The sequence below is a fragment of the Petromyzon marinus genome, unplaced genomic scaffold (assembly GCF_048934315.1).
Source record: "Petromyzon marinus isolate PM22_M1 ecotype Great Lakes invasive population unplaced genomic scaffold, UKy_Petmar_22M1.pri1.0 PM_Scaffold_28, whole genome shotgun sequence".
Lineage (NCBI taxonomy): Eukaryota > Metazoa > Chordata > Hyperoartia > Petromyzontiformes > Petromyzontidae > Petromyzon > Petromyzon marinus.
Genome location: NW_027423257.1, coordinates 111,198 through 138,626, shown reverse-complemented (window position 1 = coordinate 138,626; position 27,429 = coordinate 111,198). Strand labels below are relative to the sequence as shown.

The window sequence follows — 27,429 nt, the reverse complement described above, 5'->3', positions numbered from 1 at the left end:
TTTTTGCTATTCACAAAATAAAACAAAAGCAGTCATGCAAACATCGAATTTAACACAGCACAGCAAAACCAGTTGCACCAATCAATTCCGCTCGTCCAGGCGGGGAGAATTCAATCACATTTATTCGATGCGACGTTTCTTATGGGATTTAATAAGCGACAACATTTTGACCCCAAACCGAGAGGATTCTGGGATGTTTGTGGTTTTTTGGTAATAACTCTGGAAGGAAACGTCGCAGACCCATCAAGGTGGTACTCGTACTGCTCGCCTCATCGAGAGGAATCCAAATATATGAGTGGTTACGCTATGAGATATGAAATGGACGAGCGACCAATAAAACAACATGTATTATGGGGTTGAATGCTTTTTGCTATTCACAAAATAAAACAAAAGCAGTCATGCAAACATCGAATTTAACACAGCACAGCAAAACCAGTTGCACCAATAAATTCCGCTCGTCCAGGCGGGGAGAATTCAATCACATTTATTCGATGCGACGTTTCTTATGGGATTTAATAAGCGACAACATTTTGACCCCAAACCGAGAGGATTCTGGGATGTTTGTGGTTTTTTGGTAATAACACTGGAAGAAAACGTCGCAGACCCATCAAGGTGGTACTCGTACTGCTCGCCTCATCGAGAGGAATCCAAATATATGAGTGGTTACGCTATGGGATATGAAATGGACGAGCGACCAATAAAACAACATGTATTATGGGGTTGAATGCTTTTTGCTATTCACAAAATAAAACAAAAGCAGTCATGCAAACATCGAATTTAACACAGCACAGCAAAACCAGTTGCACCATTCAATTCCGCTCGTCCAGGCGGGGAGAATTCAATCACATTTATTCGATGCGACGTTTCTTATGGGATTTAATAAGCGACAACATTTTGACCCCAAACCGAGAGGATTCTGGGATGTTTGTGGTTTTTTGGTAATAACACTGGAAGGAAACGTCGCAGACCCATCAAGGTGGTACTCGTACTGCTCGCCTCATCGAGAGGAATCCAAATATATGAGTGGTTACGCTATGGGATATGAAATGGACGAGCGACCAATAAAACAACATGTATTATGGGGTTGAATGCTTTTTGCTATTCACAAAATAAAACAAAAGCAGTCATGCAAACATCGAATTTAACACAGCACAGCAAAACCAGTTGCACCAATCAATTCCGCTCGTCCAGGCGGGGAGAATTCAATCACATTCATTCGATGCGACGTTTCTTATGGGATTTAATAAGCGACAACATTTTGACCCCAAACCGAGAGGATTCTGGGATGTTTGTGGTTTTTTGGTAATAACTCTGGAAGGAAACGTCGCAGACCCATCAAGGTGGTACTCGTACTGCTCGCCTCATCGAGAGGAATCCAAATATATGAGTGGTTACGCTATGGGATATGAAATGGACGAGCGACCAATAAAACAACATGTATTATGGGGTTGAATGCTTTTTGCTATTCACAAAATAAAACAAAAGCAGTCATGCAAACATCGAATTTAACACAGCACAGCAAAACCAGTTGCACCATTCAATTCTGCTCGTCCAGGCGGGGAGAATTCAATCACATTTATTCGATGCGACGTTTCTTATGGGATTTAATAAGCGACAACATTTTGACCCCAAACCGAGAGGATTCTGGGATGTTTGTGGTTTTTTGGTAATAACTCTGGAAGGAAACGTCGCAGACCCATCAAGGTGGTACTCGTACTGCTCGCCTCATCGAGAGGAATCCAAATATATGAGTGGTTACGCTATGGGATATGAAATGGACGAGCGACCAATAAAACAACATGTATTATGGGGTTGAATGCTTTTTGCTATTCACAAAATAAAACAAAAGCAGTCATGCAAACATCGAATTTAACACAGCACAGCAAACCAGTTGCACCATTCAATTCCGCTCGTCCAGGCGGGGAGAATTCAATCACATTTATTCGATGCGACGTTTCTTATGGGATTTAATAAGCGACAACATTTTGACCCCAAACCGAGAGGATTCTGGGATGTTTGTGGTTTTTTGGTAATAACTCTGGAAGGAAACGTCGCAGACCCATCAAGGTGGTACTCGTACTGCTCGCCTCATCGAGAGGAATCCAAATATATGAGTGGTTACGCTATGGGATATGAAATGGACGAGCGACCAATAAAACAACATGTATTATGGGGTTGAATGCTTTTTGCTATTCACAAAATAAAACAAAAGCAGTCATGCAAACATCGAATTTAACACAGCACAGCAAAACCAGTTGCACCAATAAATTCCGCTCGTCCAGGCGGGGAGAATTCAATCACATTTATTCGATGCGACGTTTCTTATGGGATTTAATAAGCGACAACATTTTGACCCCAAACCGAGAGGATTCTGGGATGTTTGTGGTTTTTTGGTAATAACTCTTGAAGGAAACGTCGCAGACCCATCAAGGTGGTACTCGTACTGCTCGCCTCATCGAGAGGAATCCAAATATATGAGTGGTTACGCTATGGGATATGAAATGGACGAGCGACCAATAAAACAACATGTATTATGGGGTTGAATGCTTTTTGCTATTCACAAAATAAAACAAAAGCAGTCATGCAAACATCGAATTTAACACAGCACAGCAAAACCAGTTGCACCAATCAATTCCGCTCGTCCAGGCGGGGAGAATTCAATCACATTTATTCGATGCGACGTTTCTTATGGGATTTAATAAGCGACAACATTTTGACCCCAAACCGAGAGGATTCTGGGATGTTTGTGGTTTTTTGGTAATAACTCTGGAAGGAAACGTCGCAGACCCATCAAAGTGGTACTCGTACTGCTCGCCTCATCGAGAGGAATCCAAATATATGAGTGGTTACGCTATGGGATATGAAATGGACGAGCGACCAATAAAACAACATGTATTATGGGGTTGAATGCTTTTTGCTATTCACAAAATAAAACAAAAGCAGTCATGCAAACATCGAATTTAACACAGCACAGCAAAACCAGTTGCACCAATCAATTCCGCTCGTCCAGGCGGGGAGAATTCAATCACATTCATTCGATGCGACGTTTCTTATGGGATTTAATAAGCGACAACATTTTGACCCCAAACCGAGAGGATTCTGGGATGTTTGTGGTTTTTTGGTAATAACTCTGGAAGGAAACGTCGCAGACCCATCAAGGTGGTACTCGTACTGCTCGCCTCATCGAGAGGAATCCAAATATATGAGTGGTTACGCTATGGGATATGAAATGGACGAGCGACCAATAAAACAACATGTATTATGGGGTTGAATGTTTTTTGCTATTCACAAAATAAAACAAAAGCAGTCATGCAAACATCGAATTTAACACAGCACAGCAAAACCAGTTGCACCATTCAATTCTGCTCGTCCAGGCGGGGAGAATTCAATCACATTTATTCGATGCGACGTTTCTTATGGGATTTAATAAGCGACAACATTTTGACCCCAAACCGAGAGGATTCTGGGATGTTTGTGGTTTTTTGGTAATAACTCTGGAAGGAAACGTCGCAGACCCATCAAGGTGGTACTCGTACTGCTCGCCTCATCGAGAGGAATCCAAATATATGAGTGGTTACGCTATGGGATATGAAATGGACGAGCGACCAATAAAACAACATGTATTATGGGGTTGAATGCTTTTTGCTATTCACAAAATAAAACAAAAGCAGTCATGCAAACATCGAATTTAACACAGCACAGCAAACCAGTTGCACCATTCAATTCCGCTCGTCCAGGCGGGGAGAATTCAATCACATTTATTCGATGCGACGTTTCTTATGGGATTTAATAAGCGACAACATTTTGACCCCAAACCGAGAAGATTCTGGGATGTTTGTGGTTTTTTGGTAATAACTCTGGAAGGAAACGTCGCAGACCCGTCAAGGTGGTACTCGTACTGCTCGCCTCATCGAGAGGAATCCAAATATATGAGTGGTTACGCTATGGGATATGAAATGGACGAGCGACCAATAAAACAACATGTATTATGGGGTTGAATGCTTTTTGCTATTCACAAAATAAAACAAAAGCAGTCATGCAAACATCGAATTTAACACAGCACAGCAAAACCAGCTGCACCAATCAATTCCGCTCGTCCAGGCGGGGAGAATTCAATCACATTTATTCGATGCGACGTTTCTTATGGGATTTAATAAGCGACAACATTTTGACCCCAAACCGAGAGGATTCTGGGATGTTTGTGGTTTTTTGGTAATAACTCTGGAAGGAAACGTCGCAGACCCATCAAGGTGGTACTCGTACTGCTCGCCTCATCGAGAGGAATCCAAATATATGAGTGGTTACGCAATGGGATATGAAATGGACGAGCGACCAATAAAACAACATATATTATGGGGTTGAATGCTTTTTGCTATTCACAAAATAAAACAAAAGCAGTCATGCAAACATCGAATTTAACACAGCACAGCAAAACCAGTTGCACCATTCAATTCCGCTCGTCCAGGCGGGGAGAATTCAATCACATTTATTCGATGCGACGTTTCTTATGGGATTTACTAAGCGACAACATTTTGACCCCAAACCGAGAGGATTCTGGGATGTTTGTGATTTTTTGGTAATAACTCTGGAAGGAAACGTCGCAGACCCATCAAGGTGGTACTCGTACTGCTCGCCTCATCGAGAGGAATCCAAATATATGAGTGGTTACGCTATGGGATATGAAATGGACGAGCGACCAATAAAACAACATGTATTATGGGGTTGAATGCTTTTTGCTATTCACAAAATAAAACAAAAGCAGTCATGCAAACATCGAATTTAACACAGCACAGCAAAACCAGTTGCACCATTCAATTCTGCTCGTCCAGGCGGGGAGAATTCAATCACATTTATTCGATGCGACGTTTCTTATGGGATTTAATAAGCGACAACATTTTGACCCCAAACCGAGAGGATTCTGGGATGTTTGTGGTTTTTTGGTAATAACTCTGGAAGGAAACGTCGCAGACCCATCAAGGTGGTACTCGTACTGCTCGCCTCATCGAGAGGAATCCAAATATATGAGTGGTTACGCTATGGGATATGAAATGGACGAGCGACCAATAAAACAACATGTATTATGGGGTTGAATGCTTTTTGCTATTCACAAAATAAAACAAAAGCAGTCATGCAAACATCGAATTTAACACAGCACAGCAAACCAGTTGCACCATTCAATTCCGCTCGTCCAGGCGGGGAGAATTCAATCACATTTATTCGATGCGACGTTTCTTATGGGATTTAATAAGCGACAACATTTTGACCCCAAACCAAGGATTCTGGGATGTTTGTGGTTTTTTGGTAATAACTCTGGAAGGAAACGTCGCAGACCCATCAAGGTGGTACTCGTACTGCTCGCCTCATCGAGAGGAATCCAAATATATGAGTGGTTACGCTATGGGATATGAAATGGACGAGCGACCAATAAAACAACATGTATTATGGGGTTGAATGCTTTTTGCTATTCACAAAATAAAACAAAAGCAGTCATGCAAACATCGAATTTAACACAGCACAGCAAAACCAGTTGCACCATTCAATTCTGCTCGTCCAGGCGGGGAGAATTCAATCACATTTATTCGATGCGACGTTTCTTATGGGATTTAATAAGCGACAACATTTTGACCCCAAACCGAGAGGATTCTGGGATGTTTGTGGTTTTTTGGTAATAACTCTGGAAGGAAACGTCGCAGACCCATCAAGGTGGTACTCGTACTGCTCGCCTCATCGAGAGGAATCCAAATATATGAGTGGTTACGCTATGGGATATGAAATGGACGAGCGACCAATAAAACAACATGTATTATGGGGTTGAATGCTTTTTGCTATTCACAAAATAAAACAAAAGCAGTCATGCAAACATCGAATTTAACACAGCACAGCAAACCAGTTGCACCATTCAATTCCGCTCGTCCAGGCGGGGAGAATTCAATCACATTTATTCGATGCGACGTTTCTTATGGGATTTAATAAGCGACAACATTTTGACCCCAAACCAAGGATTCTGGGATGTTTGTGGTTTTTTGGTAATAACTCTGGAAGGAAACGTCGCAGACCCATCAAGGTGGTACTCGTACTGCTCGCCTCATCGAGAGGAATCCAAATATATGAGTGGTTACGCTATGGGATATGAAATGGACGAGCGACCAATAAAACAACATGTATTATGGGGTTGAATGCTTTTTGCTATTCACAAAATAAAACAAAAGCAGTCATGCAAACATCGAATTTAACACAGCACAGCAAAACCAGTTGCACCAATCAATTCCGCTCGTCCAGGCGGGGAGAATTCAATCACATTCATTCGATGCGACGTTTCTTATGGGATTTAATAAGCGACAACATTTTGACCCCAAACCGAGAGGATTCTGGGATGTTTGTGGTTTTTTGGTAATAACTCTGGAAGGAAACGTCGCAGACCCATCAAGGTGGTACTCGTACTGCTCGCCTCATCGAGAGGAATCCAAATATATGAGTGGTTACGCTATGGGATATGAAATGGACGAGCGACCAATAAAACAACATGTATTATGGGGTTGAATGCTTTTTGCTATTCACAAAATAAAACAAAAGCAGTCATGCAAACATCGAATTTAACACAGCACAGCAAACCAGTTGCACCATTCAATTCCGCTCGTCCAGGCGGGGAGAATTCAATCACATTTATTCGATGCGACGTTTCTTATGGGATTTAATAAGCGACAACATTTTGACCCCAAACCGAGAAGATTCTGGGATGTTTGTGGTTTTTTGGTAATAACTCTGGAAGGAAACGTCGCAGACCCGTCAAGGTGGTACTCGTACTGCTCGCCTCATCGAGAGGAATCCAAATATATGAGTGGTTACGCTATGGGATATGAAATGGACGAGCGACCAATAAAACAACATGTATTATGGGGTTGAATGCTTTTTGCTATTCACAAAATAAAACAAAAGCAGTCATGCAAACATCGAATTTAACACAGCACAGCAAAACCAGCTGCACCAATCAATTCCGCTCGTCCAGGCGGGGAGAATTCAATCACATTTATTCGATGCGACGTTTCTTATGGGATTTAATAAGCGACAACATTTTGACCCCAAACCGAGAGGATTCTGGGATGTTTGTGGTTTTTTGGTAATAACTCTGGAAGGAAACGTCGCAGACCCATCAAGGTGGTACTCGTACTGCTCGCCTCATCGAGAGGAATCCAAATATATGAGTGGTTACGCAATGGGATATGAAATGGACGAGCGACCAATAAAACAACATATATTATGGGGTTGAATGCTTTTTGCTATTCACAAAATAAAACAAAAGCAGTCATGCAAACATCGAATTTAACACAGCACAGCAAAACCAGTTGCACCATTCAATTCCGCTCGTCCAGGCGGGGAGAATTCAATCACATTTATTCGATGCGACGTTTCTTATGGGATTTACTAAGCGACAACATTTTGACCCCAAACCGAGAGGATTCTGGGATGTTTGTGATTTTTTGGTAATAACTCTGGAAGGAAACGTCGCAGACCCATCAAGGTGGTACTCGTACTGCTCGCCTCAAGAGGAATCCAAATATATGAGTGGTTACGCTATGGGATATGAAATGGACGAGCGACCAATAAAACAACATGTATTATGGGGTTGAATGCTTTTTGCTATTCACAAAATAAAACAAAAGCAGTCATGCAAACATCGAATTTAACACAGCACAGCAAAACCAGTTGCACCATTCAATTCTGCTCGTCCAGGCGGGGAGAATTCAATCACATTTATTCGATGCGACGTTTCTTATGGGATTTAATAAGCGACAACATTTTGACCCCAAACCGAGAGGATTCTGGGATGTTTGTGGTTTTTTGGTAATAACTCTGGAAGGAAACGTCGCAGACCCATCAAGGTGGTACTCGTACTGCTCGCCTCATCGAGAGGAATCCAAATATATGAGTGGTTACGCTATGGGATATGAAATGGACGAGCGACCAATAAAACAACATGTATTATGGGGTTGAATGCTTTTTGCTATTCACAAAATAAAACAAAAGCAGTCATGCAAACATCGAATTTAACACAGCACAGCAAACCAGTTGCACCATTCAATTCCGCTCGTCCAGGCGGGGAGAATTCAATCACATTTATTCGATGCGACGTTTCTTATGGGATTTAATAAGCGACAACATTTTGACCCCAAACCAAGGATTCTGGGATGTTTGTGGTTTTTTGGTAATAACTCTGGAAGGAAACGTCGCAGACCCATCAAGGTGGTACTCGTACTGCTCGCCTCATCGAGAGGAATCCAAATATATGAGTGGTTACGCTATGGGATATGAAATGGACGAGCGACCAATAAAACAACATGTATTATGGGGTTGAATGCTTTTTGCTATTCACAAAATAAAACAAAAGCAGTCATGCAAACATCGAATTTAACACAGCACAGCAAAACCAGTTGCACCATTCAATTCTGCTCGTCCAGGCGGGGAGAATTCAATCACATTTATTCGATGCGACGTTTCTTATGGGATTTAATAAGCGACAACATTTTGACCCCAAACCGAGAGGATTCTGGGATGTTTGTGGTTTTTTGGTAATAACTCTGGAAGGAAACGTCGCAGACCCATCAAGGTGGTACTCGTACTGCTCGCCTCATCGAGAGGAATCCAAATATATGAGTGGTTACGCTATGGGATATGAAATGGACGAGCGACCAATAAAACAACATGTATTATGGGGTTGAATGCTTTTTGCTATTCACAAAATAAAACAAAAGCAGTCATGCAAACATCGAATTTAACACAGCACAGCAAACCAGTTGCACCATTCAATTCCGCTCGTCCAGGCGGGGAGAATTCAATCACATTTATTCGATGCGACGTTTCTTATGGGATTTAATAAGCGACAACATTTTGACCCCAAACCAAGGATTCTGGGATGTTTGTGGTTTTTTGGTAATAACTCTGGAAGGAAACGTCGCAGACCCATCAAGGTGGTACTCGTACTGCTCGCCTCATCGAGAGGAATCCAAATATATGAGTGGTTACGCTATGGGATATGAAATGGACGAGCGACCAATAAAACAACATGTATTATGGGGTTGAATGCTTTTTGCTATTCACAAAATAAAACAAAAGCAGTCATGCAAACATCGAATTTAACACAGCACAGCAAAACCAGTTGCACCATTCAATTCCGCTCGTCCAGGCGGGGAGAATTCAATCACATTTATTCGATGCGACGTTTCTTATGGGATTTAATAAGTGACAATATTTTGACCCCAAACCGAGAGGATTCTGGGATGTTTGTGGTTTTTTGGTAATAACTCTGGAAGGAAACGTCGCAGCCCCATCAAGGTGGTACTCGTACTGCCCGCCTCATCGAGAGGAATCCAAATATATGAGTGGTTACGCTATGGGATATGAAATGGACGAGCGACCAATAAAACAACATGTATTATGGGGTTGAATGCTTTTTGCTATTCACAAAATAAAACAAAAGCAGTCATGCAAACATCGAAGGACAGGTGGGAAAGTTCTACCCTTTACGATGTGGACCAGACAGCACTTAAAGGGTACTCAGAAGATGCTCTGTTATATTAGTTTCAGTGGGCCATTCTCTAGCACAAGGCTTGCATCATCATCACCACCCATCAACATTGCCAGCCATCTAAAACACACTCACACACCCACACACTCACCATGATACTCACACACTCACCCTCAAAAACACGCCCCAACCATCCTACTCTCACACACATCATGAAAGTCACACATGCACCATTACTCACACACAAGCCTACAAACTCACGATGACAACAGCCGTAATTTGCCACTACATGACGGTGATGTCATCACAACAACCCAGGTGCCATGGGTTGATTGCTGTGCCAGGCTAGGTGCAAGAGGAGGTCATGGGACAGATACTGATGCTATGGGTTGCCTGCTGTGCGACAATCCCACTTGGGCGACAGCCAAGGCCAAAGGTCGGAGTGCAGCCAGAAAACTCCTGAACCTGCACCACCTAGAGAGAAGGGGACATGGAGACATGGGGAGAGAGAGGAGGGAGGGAGACACGGGGAGAGAGAGGAGGGAGGGAGACATGGGGAGATAGAGGAGGGAGACACGGGGAGAGAGAGGAGAGAGATACGGGGAGAGAGAGGAGGGAGACACGGGGAGAGAGTGGAGGGAGACACGGGGAGAGAGAGGAGGGAGACACGGGGAGAGAGAGGAGGGAGACACGGGGAGAGAGGGGAGGGAGACACGGGGAGAGAGGGGAGGGAGACACGGGGGGAGTGAGACAAAGGAGGCACCTGTGGGCCAGATGCCTCCTTTGTCTCCCCCCCCACCACCGCCACTGCTGATGTGTCCACACCACGCTTGGTTCACACCTTCTGGCTGAGTCGACGTAGAGGAGGCCCAGCCAACGAGCCACCACTTCAGAAGCTCGCGAGCCACCGACGGTGACCGTGAGAGGGAATCCAAATCAGCCTCTCGCCACCCACAATGCACAGCGCAGCCTCCACTCGCCCCGGCCTCAGCGGAAGTAGCAGCGGGGGGAGGCGAGGGGGGTGTGGTGGGTGTGGGGGGTGAGGGGGGTGTGGGGGGTGAGGGGGGACATGGGGGGTGGCGCAGGGGGAGTTATGGGGTTGAGGCGTTATGCATAATAAAGGTTTATTTGGGTTAGTCTCCAACACACCGATGTGCCAAAGTAGAAACTAATTGGCACTTTTGTTCACGTGACAAACTTTATTAATTGGCTGTGTCGGGTGGTGACGGGTTTTAAGACATTTATATTTACACGATCTTACCGCAAAAAAAAACATGGGATTGGAGAGTTGGGGGTTTAGAGGGTTATGGGTTTAGTGTAATAAAGGTTTGAGGGTTAGGGTTTTTTTAGGGTTTGGGTTGTAGGGGTATAGGGGTTTAAACGGTTAGGAGATTAGAGGGTTAGGTGTTTAGAGGGTTTGGGTTTTAGGGTTTTTAGAGGGTTAGAGGTTTAGAAGGTTGGGGTTTAGAAGGTTAGGTGTTTAGAGGGTTAGGGGTTAGTTAGATTTTGAGATGGTTGGGGTTTAGATGGGTTCGGATTTAGGTTAGGGATTAGGGTTGTAGAATGTTAAGGTTTCGAGGTTTACAGGGTTAAGGGTTCTGAAGGTTACGCTTTAGAAGGCCATAGGTTTCGAGGGTTAGGGTTTTAGAGGGTTTGGTTTTTAAGGATTTAGAAAGTTGGGGGCTCAAAGAGTTAGGGGTTTGGGTTCAGAGGGTTAGGGGGTTAGAGGCATAGGGGTTTAGAGGGTGAGGAGTTTAGAGGGTGAGGGGTTTAAGGGTTAAGGGGATTAGAAAGTTAGGGTGTTAAGGGTGAAGGAGATTAGAGGGTTATGGTTTTCGGAGTATAGGGGTTTAGAGGGTTAGGGGTATAGAGGTTTAGGTGTTTATAGAGTTAGGGTTTTAGGAATCTATGGGTCTGTGATTAACACGAACCCTATGGGAGACCCAATGATTAACACTGAACCCTATGTGAGCCCCAGTGATTAACACTGAACTCTATGGGAGACACAGTTATTAAAACTGAACTCTATGGGAGCCCCAGTGATTAACACTCCACCCTATGGGAGACCCAGTAAATAACAATGAACCCTATGGAAGACCCAGTAACACTCAACCCTATGGAATGCCCAGTGAGTAACACTGAACTCTATGGGAGACCCAGTGAGTAACACTGAACCCGATGGGAGACCCAGTGATTAATACTGAACCCTATGGGAGACCCAGTAATTAACACTGAACCCTATGGGAGACCCAGTGAGTAACACTGAAACCTATTGGAGCCCCAGTGATTAACACCAAACCCTATGGGAGACCCAGTGATTAACACTCAACCCTATGGGAGACCCAGTGAGTAACACTGAACTCTATGGGAGACCCAGTGAGTAACACGAACCCTATGGGAGACCCATTGATTAACATGCAACCCTATGGGAGACCCAGTGAGCAACACTGAACCCTATGGGAGATCCAGTGATTAACACTTAACCCTATTGGAGCCCCAATGAGTAACACTGAACTCTAAGGAAGTCCCAGTTATTAACACCGAACTCTATGGAAGCCCCAGTGAGTAACACTGAACTCTAAAGCAACCCACTCCCGAGTGTGCTGATTCGGTCTCAATAGGTGCTCGCTAACAGCACATTCCCCAACAGTCTCTTCAGGCTAAAAGGGAATCTCAAACAGGGAATGTATTTGTCTTTGTGTGAGAGTGAGTCAGAGTAAGTTTGTGCGAGGGTGAGTTTGTGAGAGTGAGTGAGTTTGTGCGAGGGTGAGTTTGTGAAAGTGAGTTTGTGAGAGTGAGTGAGTTTGTGAGAGCGAGTGAGTTTGTGAGAGTAAGTGAGCTTGTGAGAGTGAGTGAGTTTTTGAGAGCGAGTGAGCTTGTGAGAGAGAGTGAGCTTGTGAGAGTAAGTGAGCTTATGAGAGCGAGTGAGTTTGTGAGAACGAGTGAGTTTGGGAGAGCGAGTGAGCTTGTGAGAGCGAGTGAGTGTGTGAGAGTGAGTGAGCATGTGGGAGTGAGTGAGTTTGTGAGAGTGAGTGAGCTTGTGAGAGTGAGTTTGTGAGTGTAAGCTTGTGAGTGTGAGTGAGCTTGTGAGTGTGAGTGAGCATGTGGGAGTGAGTAAGTTTGTGAGAGAGAGCTTGTGAGAGTGAGTGAGCTTGTGAGAGTGAGTTTGTGAGGGTGAGTGAGTTTGTGAGAGTGAGGGAGATTATGAGAGTGAGTTTGTGAGAGCGAGCTTGTGGGAGTGAGTAAGCTTGTGAGAGAGTGATTGAGATTGTGAGAGTGAGTGAGTTTGTGAGAGTGAGTGAGCTTGTGAGAGTGAATGAGCTTGTGAGAGTGAGTGTGTAGTATAGCGATTAGTGTGCTGCGCTACGAACTTGGCGACCCAGGTTTGATTCCCTCTAATGGTCAACACTGGTGACGATTATCTGAACCAGGCATCCCGTAGGTCAACACAGCCTCAAATGAGTGCCTGCTGAGGTGCACACACCTCACCAGGCACTCATTTGAGGCTGTGTTGACCTACGGCCAACTTCATCTCCCTAGTGGTGAAGTGCACACACCTCACCACTAGGGAGACAAAGTTGGCCGTGCCTGTTGCTGGCCACCCACCCCCTCGTGTTCCATGCTGGCTTTCATAGGTGCTTGCTAACAGCATTTGCCCCAACGGTCTGTTATGGCTATACGGGGGATCTTTATCTTTGTGGGTGTTTTTGTGTGTGCGTTTGTGGGTGGGTGAATTATTGAGTAGATGAGTGGGTGACCAAGTGAGAATTGGTGGATGAGAGAGTCTGTGAGTGAGTGAATCTGTGAGTGGTTGAGCGAGTGGATGAGTGAGTAGGTGAGTGAGTAGGTGAGGGAGTGGGTTAGTGAGTGTGTACATTTGTGTGTGAGTGGGTGAGTAGGTGAGAGAGTGGATGATTTGATAAATGAGTGGGTGGGTGAGTGCATTTCTGAGTGAGTTAGTGAGTGGGTCAGTGAGTGGATAATTGAGTGGGTGAGTGGGTGAGTGAGTTTCTGAGTGATTGGGTGGATGGGTGAGTAGTTGAGTGAGTGGATACGTGATTGAGTGAATGAATAAGATAATCATTGGCGAAGTAGCTGAATGAGGAAGTGCGGAAGGAATAAATGTGAAAATGTGGGTGAGTGAGTGACTAATTGAGCAAGTAGATGAGCGCATTTGTGAGTAAGTAAATGAGCAGGTTATTGATTGAGTGGATGAGTGAGTGGGTGAGTGACTGATGGAGTGAGTGGGTGAGTGAGTGATGAAATTATTGGGAGGGTGAGTGGGTGAGTGATATTCTGAGATCGTGGTTAAGAGAGTGGATGCTTGAATGAGTGGAAGAGTGGATAGGTAAGTGGGTGAGTGAGTGTGTGGGTGAGTAGGTGAATGAGTTTCTGAATGAGTGGCTGAGTAAGTGGGTTGTTGAATGAGTGAGTAGTTGAGTGAGTGGATGAGTGAATGGATGAAATGATTGAGTGGATGGGTTAATGGTTGCGAGTGAGTCGGTGGGTGGATGAATGAGTTTCGGAGTGAGTGGATGAGTGAGTGAGTGAGTCTGCAAGTGAGCGAGTTGGTCAGTGAGTGGCTGAGCGAGTGAATGAGTAAGTAGGTCAGTGAGTGGGTGTGGATAAGTGAGGTAGTTTTTAAGTAAGTGGGTCGGTGGTTGAGTGAGTTTCTGAATAAGTTAGTGGGTGAGAGCTTCTTGTGAGCGATTGAGTGTGAGTGAGCGAGTCTATCAGAGAGGGAGTCTGTGAGCGAGTAAGTAAGTGGGTGAATCTGTGTGCACATGGGGAAGTGGGCGAGTGAGTGCACGAGTGGGTGAATTATTTTGTGAGTCAGTTTCTGAGCGTGTGAGTGGGTGAGTTTATGAGTGATTATGTGAGTGGATGCACGAGTGGGTGAGCAAGTGGGTGGGTAAATGGATGAGAGCGTTCTTGAGTGAGTGGCTGAGTAGGTGAGGGATTGGGTGAGCGAGTAAGCCTGTGAGTCGTTGAGTGGATGAGTGCACGAGTGGATGAGTCTGTGCGAGTCTATGGGTCTTTGTGCAAGAATATTGTCTGTGTTTCGACAGGTCTTTGTTTGAGTTAATTGGTTTCTGTGTAAGTCTATGGGTCTGTGTGAGTCTATGGATCTATGTGCGAGTCTTTAGGTCTCTGTGTGGTGCACATAGCCTGGCATGTGAGTAGGGGGTACTGTAACCCTGTGTGTATGTGGGTGGGATACCGTAACCCTGTGCCAGGGGATCTTTCCACCCTGGGGCAGAGGGAGGATCATGAAGGTGGACCTGGAAGCGCTCGGCTTGGGAGACGAACCTTCCTCCTCCTGCTTCTTGTTATTGTGCTGGGGGGTAGGGGGTGTGGAGAGGGAGGAAGGAAGGAGGAAGAGAGGAAACTAAACTATTTATATTTTACCAGGTGAGGCCCACCGAGCTACACAGCTCTTCTTCAGAAGAGAAAAGGCCAAAAATTATCGGTCAACGAAGTGGCTTATCATCACGTCGACACTTATAGAAACCAAACACTCTGAACGCGACCACAGGGAGAGAGAGACATGCAAACTTAAAATATATAGCAGGTGTGAGGGTAGGGATCGAACCCACGACCTCCTGTATTACAGGCGAGGTAGTTACGGGAGAAAGGAGAGGGATAGAGGCAGGGAAAGAGAGGGAGGTAGAGAGGGAGGTAGAGGGGGTGAGGTAGAGGGGGTGGGGAGAGTGGGGGGAGAGGAAGGAAGAGTGGGTAGTGGGTAGAGGGAGGGGGGGGGGAATTAAGTCAAACTCACAGTATTGCTTGCACTCACCATGATACAATCACCATCAAACTCACACTGTCACATACCATCACTCACATCCTCACCACGAAACTCACACACCCACACACACTCACCCTCATAAGCACACCATTACCATCCAACTCGCACACACGACATGATAGTCACACACTCAATCACAATTACTTACACACAAGCCCACCAACTCACAACAATGGCCACCATTCGCCACTACGTGGCGGTAATGTCATCACAACAAACCAGGTGCCATGGGTTGACTGCTGTGCCAGACTAGGTGCAGGTGCAGGAGCAGCAGTACACGGGATAGACCCAAGTACCATGGGTTGACTGCTAAGCCATGCTGGATGCAGGAGGACACGGGACAGACCCAGGTGCCATGGGTTGACTGCTGTACCAGGCTAGGTGCAGGAGGAGGTCACAGGACAGATCCGGGTGCCACAGGTTGACTGCTGTTCCAGGCTAGGCACAGGAGGAGGTCACGGGACAGATCCTGATGCTATGGGTTGACTGCTGTGTGACAAATCCACTCGAATGACAGCCAAGGTCAAAGGTTGGAGTGCAGCCAGTAAACTCCTGACCCCTGAACCTGGACCACCCAGAAATTAGAGGGGGATGGAGACACGGGGAGAGAGAGGAGGGAGACACGGGGAGAGAGAGCAGAGGTAGGAGGAGAGCGCGTGCAGGAAGCGAGAGCTCCTCTCGAGATGCAGGAGGTAAAGATGGCCCAGAATCAACGACGACTGCAAGGTATGCTGGGAGGCAAGGTCATGTGACCAATGCGACACAGGGGCGGCAGTGCTGGCTGGAGCCATCGCTGTTGGAGCCGCATGGGCAGAGGACCCAGAACGCATCCTTCATCCCAGCACCTGCACCAACCACAATCACCACCACAACTATAACCAAAAGAACCATAAAATAACCACAACTAATACCACACCTCCAATTATCACGGTTGGCTGGGTAGGGTGCGATAGAAGTTCAAAATACATACAACTACCAAAACAACCATCATAACCACCTACACCACAACTATGACCATTACAACCACCACCTACACAATTATAACAAATATAACCACAAAGACCACAACCGCACATTTAACCACAACCTACACAACCACAATTATAACCACAACCAAAACCACCACAACCAGAGCCACAATTACCATAACAACCAATATAACCACCTACAACACAACTGTAACCTCAACCACCACTACAACCAAATATAATCACAACCACCACCACAACCACCACCATAACCAAACAACAAAAATATTAACGCAGATACTACACAACCACTGCATGAAGGGTCTTTATCCCTCTGTGGGTGAGTGGGTGGGTGAGTGAGTGGCTGAGTGAGTGGGTGGGTGAGTGGGTGGCTAAGTGAGTGAGTGGCTGAGTGAGTGGGTGGGTGAGTGGGTAGCTGAGTGGGTGGCTGAGTGTGAAATGGACTCGAACCTGCACCTCTGCATTGCAAGTCCAGTGAGCTCACGGCCCGCGTGTGGAGGGGTAAAGTGTGGCTACGCCCAGCGTGGAAGAGGAGACCAAATACTCCACATCGCGGCCTCAAGTGGAGGCCATTTCTGCCACGACAACAAATCCGTCCCTCCAGAGACACAAAAAAACTAAATTTAACTCATCCCATCAGCCGCAATCTGGCAGTGCCTCTCCTCATCATCAGCAGCAGGGCCGTGAACTCAGCAGGCGCCTAGCGCGTGACGGCTGTGGGCCAGGCGCCTCCTCTGCCTCCCCCTCCCCCGCACCACCGCCACTGCTGCTGTGTCCACACCGTGCAAGCTTCTCGCCTTCTTCGGGCTGAGTCGACGTAGAGGTGGCCCAGCCAGCGAGCCGCCGCTTCAGAAGCTCGCGAGCCACCGACGGTGGCCGTGAGCGGGAATCCAAATCGGCCGCTCGCCACCCACAATGCACAGCGCCGCCTCCACTCGCCCCGGCCTCAGCGGAAGAAGCAGCGGGGGGAGGGGCGGGGTGAGGGGGGTAAAGGGGTGGGGCGAGGGGGTGTGGCCATGGGGGGGAGGAGCTCCGGTGGGGGGAGGGGCTCAGGGCTGTTTACGTCGCAGTGGGCGTGGTCTCATGGTACCGCCCCCTCGTCTCGAGCCACGCGCTTCCCCCTGGCAGTTTGTCCGTTAGAGAGGCGGGGAGAGCATCTGGCGAAGGTGAGGAGCGGTGAGGTGATGTGAGTCTGTGTGTGTGTGAGTCTGTGTGTGTGTCTGTGTGTGTGTGAGTCTGTGTGTGTGTGTCTGTGTGTGTGTGAGTCTGTGTGTGTGAGTCTGTGTGTGTGTAGTGGTTAACGCGCCGCGCTATGAACCCGGTGATCCCGAGTTGGATTCCCTCTCAAGGCCAACACGGTGGCGATTATGTGAACCGGTCCTGGGCCTCCCCTAGGTCGACTCAGCCTCAAATGAGTACCTGGTGTGGTGTGAAAGCGTCGCCACTAGGGAGACAAAGGCGGTCGGGCGTTGTGTTGGCCACCCATTCCCTCGTGTGCCGTTCTGGCCTTCATAGGTACTGCTGGCTATCAGCACTTGCCCCAACAGTCTATTTCATCTATAAGGGGGATCTTTATCTTTGTTGCTAGTGGTGTTGTTGGTGGTGTTGATGGTGTTGGTGTTGATGGTGGTTGTGTTGGTGGTGGTGGTGTTGTTGGTGGTGCTGTTGGTGGTGTTGGTAGTCGAGTTGGTGGTGGTGTTGTTGATGGTGGTGTTGTTGATGGTGGTGTTGTTGGTGTTGATGGTGGTGGTGTTGCTGGTGGTGTTGGTGGTGGTGTTGGTAGTCGAGTTGGTGGTGGTGTTGTTGATAGTGGTGTTGGTGTTGATGGTGGTGGTGTTGTTGGTGGTGGTGTTGTTGGTGGTGCTGTTGGTGGTGTTGCTGGTGGTGTTGGTGGTGGTGTTGGTAGTCGAGTTGGTGGTGGTGTTGTTGATGGTGGTGTTGGTGTTGATGGTGGTGGTGTTGTTGGTGGTGCTGTTGGTGGTGTTGGTACTCGAATTGGTGGTGGTGTTGTTGATGGTGGTGTTGTTGATGGTGGTGGTGTTGGTGGTGGTGTTGTTGGTGGTTTTGATGGTGGTGGTGTTGGTGGTGGTGTTGTTGGTGGTTTTGGTGGTCGTGGTGGTGTTCGTGGTGTTGGTGGTGTTGATTGGGGTGTTGTTGGTGGTTGTGTTGGTGGTGTTGATGGTGTTGGTGGTTTTAGTGGTCGTATTGGTGTTGTTGGTGGTGCTGTTGGTGGTGCTGTTGGTGGTGTTGGTAGTCGAGTTGGTGGTGGTGTTGTTGATGGTGGTGTTGTTGGTGTTGATGGGGGTGGTGTTGATGTAGGTGGTGTTGATGGGGGTGGTGTTGGTATTGTTAGTGGTGTTAGTGATGTTTTTGGTGATGGTGTTGATGGTGGTAATTTTCTTGTTGGTGGTGGTGCTGGTGTTGTTGGTGGTGGTGTTGTTCGTGGTGTTAGTGGTGGTTCCTACGATCCGTCATGGCTTTAAACAGGCTGGATTGTGTGAGGGGCTCACAAATCCTTGAAAGATCTGGACACTTTCCCACCAGTAAGCTCCTCCGGCAGGCAAGGCTGCGTTGGCTGGGTCTTGTAGCCCACATATCCAAGCAGTTTTTTTGGCCGCATAAAGGGGGCTAAACGGGCATGACATGGGCTGTCGAAAATATGCACTGATGCTGTCTGGGAGGATGTGGAGCTGAGTGGACTTGCAGAAGAGTGGTATCAGCGGTGTAAATAGCATCCTTCACGAGGAAGCTCGTGAAGGATGCTACTGGGCAGTTGGAGGCAGTCGCCCTCCAACAACAACTGAGGGCAGAGGAGTGACGCTCACAACGAGTGGCGGATAAAATTCAGCAAGTTGGCACAGTTTGGGATACAGCTGGTGTATCTACCAGTCATCTCAGCCAACCTTTGGAACCTGGGTCTATCCCGTGACGTCTTGACAGCCTTCGGCACTTGATGTGGCCTAAAAGTGCACCTGGCCCGGCACAGGCGCCGTGGTGACATCACCACTACTTTGTGGCGAATGTTGGTTGTTTTTGTGTTTCGTGTTGTGAGTAAGTGGTGATGATGTGAGTCTGCGTTGATGATGTGGGTTCATGGTGAGGATGTGAGTCCTCGTGTTGAGATCTGGGTACCGTCACGCCCCCTCGACTATTTGTGATCCTCGCCTTCGTCTCCTGCTCCGCATGCAGAGACCCGGACTGTGCGAGAGACGCTGCGAGTTCTGTGCACCCTGCTCTGCAAGTTGCCACCATGGAGGTACGTGTGGCTCCTCCACTCGTGTGGTGAAGTATGGATGGACGTGTGCTCTCCACTTTGCGTGTGGCTACCAGTCACCTATCCATATACCTGAGTGTGCATCTGCTTGCCTGCCTGAGTGTGTGTGCATCTATCAGAGTATCTCCCCCGAGATCCTGTGTACCTGCCTGTCTACACGTGAATAATCTACAGTACTTTTATCTATCCACTACTGGATGAAGGCCTCCTTCCCTGAGACCCTGCTACCACCCCTCATGATCCTGCGATGGAATAATCCACCAAGCACCGATTTTGTCGCTCCATCTTTCTGCTGACCTCTCAGACGTGCTCCGATACTTGGCTGCAGCTCCGTTATTGTTCTTGATCATCGGCCATCGTTGTTCCTCCTGGCCGTGGCATTTCCTGGCCCAGCCCCACTTCTCTTAACAGTTTGAAGGATGCCATTCACCTGCGTGTGTCCTCTAAATCCACACGTGTCTCATTGTAAATCCAGGTGTGACATCAGATATCAGCCAAATATCCCAACGCTGAGAACTTACAACATCTTGGCAGGACCCTCCTGATTGTGGAGCCCAGGATCTCAGAGATCCTGGCTCAGTGCTCGCCTCCTGCGCTTTCCCCAACATCTTGCTAAAGCTTACGTGGTGGACCTTTGTCTTTGTGTGCATGAAGATGAGCCGAGCTGGAGAGGCGAGGAGTAATGGCGAATCTTGCACCACGTGGAGTGCGCTGTCCCCAGAGGGCACCGCCTCCGCCTGCAGCAAATCACCGCAAGGTAAGAACGGTAATGAGCGACGTCACAGAGGGCCATGGTGAATGCTGTAACATCACGATGGCCATGTTGTATGGTGGATGTCACAGTGGCCATGATGCAGTGGAGATTTCATAGCGACCATGATGCATGGGTGATATCCAGGTGGCCAACGTACGGTGCAAAAGAAGTTTAGCATACATACAGACATACCTGGTATTGGCCAAAATATCCCAATCCTGAAATATTTTCCTACAAATTGCTCAAATTTGGGATCACACAGCTGTTGTTGTTCTTCTCATGTCTGCAGAAATCATGGCTCTCTTTGGCCCTCACTTGACCAACCGTGAGAAGCTGGAACTCGCAGCCATGCAGGAAGTGTGGTACTTTGCACTCTACAACAAATCTGAGGGATTCAACAGTGGTGGATACGACGACTACGAAGGAAATTACATTCTGGTGAGGCTCGCCACAAAACACCAACTGTGGGGGCGGTCACAGGGCCTATCGGTAGCGGGGTTTGTGGCTTCTTGTTATTGCACCTGAAGTACCAACCAGGGCTATTACACACACACACACCAATGCACTTCAGAATCAGAATTTTTAATCCCGAGTAAAGCCCATTGAGCTAAGAAGCTCTTTTTTAAGGGTGACTGAGTCAGCAGACATCAGAATATTCCACAATGACAGGTAAAAAAAACGTAATAATTACAGAGAATACTTTTGAAAATTACATTCTCACTTAAATCTTGAATTAAAGCTTTCGTGACTGCAGGAATTCATATTCTTTGGGTCTTTCGGTAAAGTCACGTATATAGGTTCAAAGAAAAGAACAAAAAACAAAAACTATGACGTTTCGATCGCAACACAAGTGGTCGTCTTCAGGAAAAGGGGGGTTAGCTTCCCAAGGCAAACTGTTTATAATTGTTTGAATTGGGCGTAGCCCAAATGTCAGCAGCCAATATTAATGCAAGTGGTGGGCAGCCAACCCGGCAGTTTCAGATCTGCCTTATGTTCGGGAACAGAAGGCAGATCCGAAACTCGTTAGGATCTGAAACACGGTAGGACCATACCTCAGCCGTGGCTGATCATTGTTTTAACGTGGTGGGCTCGCACGAAATGTATTTATCTAAGACGAAGGTACTTTGCAAGCCTACTGGCTATCAACAAAGATTTTGTTCATGAAGCCATTCATATATATAGACACAGACACAATTTCCACCGAGAAGATGGGTACAAACTGTGCAATCATTAGAAGGACGTTATCAACCAGTTTAAGTCATAACTGGCTATGATGTTCCCATCCTACCACCTTCCGATGTTAGTTGTGCTTCATGCCCATTTCAAACTTGTGCTTTCACAGGATTCACACGAACACAGCCACTTCGCGCGCCGACCCCTCGGTTGTGGCTCTGCGATCTTCCATTAACATTCTACTCTCTAATTAGCATACTAATGACTCATTAACATGCTAATCTCTCATTAACATGCTAATCTCTAATTAGCATACTAATGACTCATTAACATGCTCATCTCTCATTAACATGCTAATCTCTCAATAACATGCTAATTTTCACCTGGCAGCCCTTTGATTGTTGTTTTGTTTTTTGTTATTTTCTTTGAACCTATCGACGTGACTTTACCGAAAGACCCAAAGAATATACATCGTCATTTCTTAAACTTTGTGATTGGAATTATTTTCACTTTAAATGATTGTACCTTTTGTGCAGTTCCGGCATGAGCACCTCCACTACCGCTATGAGGTGCTGAAGAAGATTGGAGAAGGAGGTCAAGGCCAGGTGATCCAGTGCCTTGATCACAAAAGGAACACCCTGGTGGCCATCAAGATCCTGGTGTCACCATCGAGGTAAGACTTCAGAGCCGCCCCGTCACGAGGCCGATGTTGTTAAGTCCGTTGCCACGGGCAGCCGTGCGATGCGGTGGTGACACCTGTGCATCAAAGTGAGAAGGGGGGCCTGGGTTCGACTCCTGATTCGGGTGCCCTCCTGTATGGAGTTTACATGTTATACCCCTGTTCTGCATCAGTTCCTTCTGGGTTCTCAGATTTTTACTCCATAAAGCTTAAAATACACACACAGTGTAAACTAATATTGGGGGAAAGCATCCCATTGCTGAAGGATTACCTGCACATTATGGTAATTCCTCATTTAATGCTGTAGATACATTCCTGAAAAGTTCCGCATTCAGCAAAAAGTATTGAGCAAAAATAATTTCCCCATAAATAATGTAATAATAATGTTTGGCGAGATACAATGCACTCATACACCTTGAGATGACGAGACCAATAACTGAGGGTATGCCGCCATGTTACTTTATCATTGCGAGCAATGTATCATTGCAGCTCAAGAAAGTAGTTCGTTGTTGACTACTCACAAATAGTGTTATAACGGGCGGGTTCCGCGCTTTAACAGGCATGTTCCACGTTTTAACAAGTGTGTTTTGTTTTAAATCGAAAAGCGTTCCGTTATGCAATGGACGCGTTCGTGTTATTACGGGCACATTCCGCGTTGTGCGAAAAGTGTGCCCTAATAGAAGAGCCACATTGAAGCTAAGATCCGTTGTGTTAACATGCTTTTTAATTTATATTTCTCAAATGACCAATCCGATTTGAATGGCTCTTCACTTCCAAATCCTATCGGGTGCCCTACATCGGCTCCTGCTCCCTCTGTGGTAGCTCCTCACCAATGATAGTTGAGTGTACTACTGGAACTCATGGTGCTGTTAGACCTGGTGAATTCATATTTAATTAATTTATTCTGGCTAGAATTTGGCTCTGGATATCCCTTAAGCAAATATAGGATCTTCATTTGTGGACTTCCTCTGTGCAGCTCCAAGCAAGAAACATTCCAGAAGATGGAACTCCAGATAGCTCTGGAACTTCAGGGCGAGGGCAGTGATGAAGATTTCAACATCATCAAAGTCCTGAATACATTTTATTTCAGAGGACACCACTGTATCGTCCTGGAGCTGTTGAAGTATGTACTGCATGCCCCCCCGCCTCCGCCAATAATGTGGTTAACTAACTTGACAAACTTTCGTTATTTTTTAGAAGCGACCTGGCCACAAATAAAAACTTAACAAAGTAACATGTATATTCTTGATTCTTTCGGTAAAGTCACGTAGAAGGGAAACAATAAAATAATAGAAATATAAAACAATACAATTCTCACGACGTTAAAAATAACCGCCACTTTTTTCAAATTTTCTTGTTGTGGTTTTCACACCTGATGATGATTGCTTGTGTTGCAGTCGAAACGTCGTGGGAATTTGATTGTTTTTTTATTTTTATTATTTTATTGTTTCCCTTCTACGTGACTTTACCGAAAGAACCAAGAATATGAATCCCTGCAGTCACGAAAGCTTTAAATCGAAATTTAAAAAGTAACATGTAGTTTCTAAATGTGGAGGGGAAAACCAGTGGACCCACAGAAAAATCCACGTGCCCACGGGGAGAACATGCAAACTCCAAATGTACAGGCGTCACGGTGGGGATCAAACCTACAACCTCCTCTATACCAGGCGGGGGAGATGTCATCTCGCCACCGCGGCAAGCTGTTAATTTTGAGATTCCCACGCCACCCATGCATTGCAATACTTTGGAGCTGCCATGTGTCATGGGTGCATTGGAGGCCACTTCTCTTTTCTCCATTAGCCCTGCCACTTTTACCAAGCCACGCCTCCACTCAATCAGCAGGGTGGCTGGATAGCAGTGGTGATGCTTGTGTCTCTCGGCGAGAATCCGAGCTTCTTTTCTGTGTGGAGTTTTTATCTTCTCCCAATACATAACCCTCCACCACCCGGCAACAAAGCCAATGAAATAAAGTTGTCAAGTTGGCATATATGCCAATTTATTTGGTTTATTGACAAACTGACGACCTCAACCCACACGGAACTATAACTCTTAATATTGGTCATGAACGTGCACATGAACGTACAAGATTAACATGATTATCGTTATCAGAATCAGTGCAGCATTGTAGGGGATGGCACTGATGCTGTTTTTGTTGCTGCTTCTGCCTCTCTCGCAGGGAGAGCCTTCATGAAGTGAATAGAAAAGCGGGGCTCCGGCGGTTGGACATGGCGATGGTGAAAACCTACACTAGGGGCATCCTCAAGTTCTTGTGCTACATAAATTCCAGGAAAATCGTCCACGCAGACATCAAGCCAGTGAGTGGACACAGCGTTCAGCTTTCACTTTGGTGCAGAGGTGTATCTTCATTGGGGACTCGTTCCACAGAGAAAACCGGCCATGTTGGTCACAAGGTTGATACGTTAGCTCTGCCCTTCTCACTGGAAGGAGGCAGGGTCATGCTACCTCTGGTGAAGATGATCTGGTATGAATTAAACTATAGTGTAGAGTCGTGTCGCTCTTGGGGACTCACCAGAGACAAAACCGGCAACGTTGATCAGCGTTGCCCCAAACCCTGGGAGACACGAAACGGAGTCAAAAAGAACGTACATTTTGGCCTGACAACTGCTCGTTATCGAATTCCATTCTACAAATTGAAAACGTCCAAAGACAAAGTTGCAGTGGAAACCATCACGGAATCCTTGCACTCTCTTGTGAGTGGCTTTTTGTCTGTAACTCGTTAACGGGCACTCATCCAGCTGTGAGCTCCATGCAGCTCTCCTGTTGGAGCAACGGCAATCGGTTGTCAATAGAGCCACCCCCTTTACTTTGATGGTGCCTGAGAGTGCTTTGAACATGACACGCCTCTACTCACATCTCCAATTTTGACGTACTTGAAAGGGGCACCACCCAGTGACAGCTGTCAGAAAACAGCGAATATTGCACTTGACTGACGCTAGTCGACAGCGCTATGCCTCATCTAGTTCCCCTGTTTAGTGCGTGTCGTGGTATGTGATTGATCCACTGCTGGATGAATGATATCGGCGTAACCTCTGAGTTTGAATTCATTCTACCCCTCCAGGAAAATGTTCTCGTCAAAGACACCGTGACTGGCACCGTGAGGATCACGGACTTTGGCACGAGCTTTTTTGTGGAAAGTCAACGTGAGTGACCTCACCTGGGTGTGTGAGTGTCTGCGTGTGGGTGTCTGTATGGCTGTCTTTACGCATGGGTGTCTCTGCGTCCGGGTGAGTGTCTATATGTTAGCGTTTGTCTGAGTGTGTCTGTGTGTGAGTATCTGAGTGTCTGTACATGTGACTGTTTATGTGTATAATGATGATGCTGTTTAAGACACAGTGTGTACACACGCACCAATGTTTGTTGTTCTTGTGATTATTGTACAGCTATGAATGTTGGTGGGACCCTAGAATACTTGGCTCCGGAGCTGTTGCTGGGTTATAGCTTGACATGTGGAGTGGATATGTGGGCGTTGGGCTGCACGGTGGCGGAGTTGGCGACGGGCAGGGAATTATTCCGGTCCAACAGCCACGAAGATCACCTCCCGCGCTGCATAGAGGTATTTCCCACACGGCGTCTGTCCGCTCGTGATCCCCCTCTCTTTCCGTGAAGTCATGGGCTATGGGGGTGGCAGGAGGGGGGGTGGCCACTTGGTGATCTGTGAATAACGGCCGTCATATGTTGCGTGTACACGTGTGTGTCTTGTATGTGTAAGGGAGCAGTAGTATAGCGGTCAGCCTGCTGTGCTAGAAACTGAGTTCGATTCCAGCTCATGGCCAACACCAGTGACGATTGTCTGAACAGTCCTGGGCCTCCTCTAGTTTGAGTCAGACTCAACTGAGTATCTCGTGGAATGTGTGAAGTACCTGGGTCAATGTGGCCCGCCACTCCTGTCTCTGTGCGCCACAGTGCTGGCCCTCAACAAACGCTGCTGCTTTTGCTACTCGATCTAACAGCACTTGCCCCTACAGTTTACGGGTGACCTTTGTCTTCATGTCAACCATGTGCAGATTCTGGGGATGCCTCCAAGATACTTTGTGAATGCAGCACCCGACAGAACGGACTTCTTTGGTGAGTTGAAGCGTGGGGTGAGTGACAGACCGGATTCAGTTTTAGGGAGTAGCCTCAGGCTGTTGTTATTTTGTTTTGGAGGGGGCGTTTTTGTATTTTTAATTCCTTGGGTGTGTGGGTGGGTAAATGGGTGTGTGGGCAAGTGGGTGGGTATGTGGGTAAGTAGGCGAGTAGGTTGGTGGGTAATTGCACGAATGGATGGGTGAGTGTGTGAGTGAGTGGGTCAGCGGGTCAGTGAGAGGGTGGGTGAGTGGGTGGGTAGATGAGTGGGTGAGCAATTGGGTAGGTGGAAGAGTATGCGTGGGTAGGTGGATGAGTGGGTTGATGGATTGGTCAGTAAGTGAGTAGGTGGGCGACGTGGTGGTTGGTGACTTCGTCTCTCCCGCTGTGCATGGCTCCTGCAGACCATCGGGGGAAGATGTTCTGCCCAGGCAAAAAAAGGGTGCCGGGGAGCTTCCCACTGCACAAGGTGCTCAACAGCGACGACCCGGAGTTTGTCGAATTCATCAGCTCCTGTCTGCGGTAAGAACCACCCACCACTCCCCCCCTCCCCTCCCCACGAGGATTCCCCCCTCCAATTTATCAGCGACCGCTCTGCACCGATCACCAGGAAGATGTGGAGCTGAGTGGACCTGCCAATAAGCGGTGTCACTGGCCCTCTGTGAAGTTAGCCCTCTGTGGAGGAGTGGGAGGTCTGTGCAAGCCACTGCTGGGCATCAGAGGGCTCCACTGCTACTGCAGCTTCCGCTGCTGCTGTGCGTTCCTGGACCTCGTGGGAAAAGGAAGGAACATCAAAGCTCTCAGCATGCCTCTCTCACCACGTGGCCGCGTGTGTCCCCCGTGCATCTCTCAACAGATGGGATCCGAATTGCCGTATGACGCCAGCGCAGGCGTTGGCTCATAGCTGGCTCCGGACCGCAGCCACCAGCACCACCACGGCCAGCAAAGCCACCACCACCACCGCTGCTGCTCCTGGCAGTGTGAAGCGCCCTGGAACTGCTAAGCGACGGTAAGCCACTATCTGCTAGTCCAGTGGTCAAGGCAGTCTATACGAGGGTGCGGGGCCTGGGGCAAGTTACACCGTGTGGCCTTTCGAATCCCGGAGAAATCACCCTCTTTCGGTCTTAAATAGAGGGATGAAT

General features: G+C 47.1%; 1 long non-coding RNA gene across 1 annotated transcript; it reads right to left on the bottom strand.

The window, feature by feature from the left end:
- Nucleotides 1-9,180: 9,180 nt before the first annotated feature.
- Nucleotides 9,181-17,276, bottom strand: LOC142923097 (uncharacterized). Its single transcript, XR_012940520.1, has 4 exons — nucleotides 17,103-17,276; nucleotides 14,745-14,861; nucleotides 10,365-10,509; nucleotides 9,181-9,997 (listed from the first exon to the last, which is right to left on the bottom strand). It is a non-coding gene; the product is annotated as an uncharacterized LOC142923097 (long non-coding RNA).
- Between the last annotated feature and the right edge of the window lie 10,153 nt (nucleotides 17,277-27,429).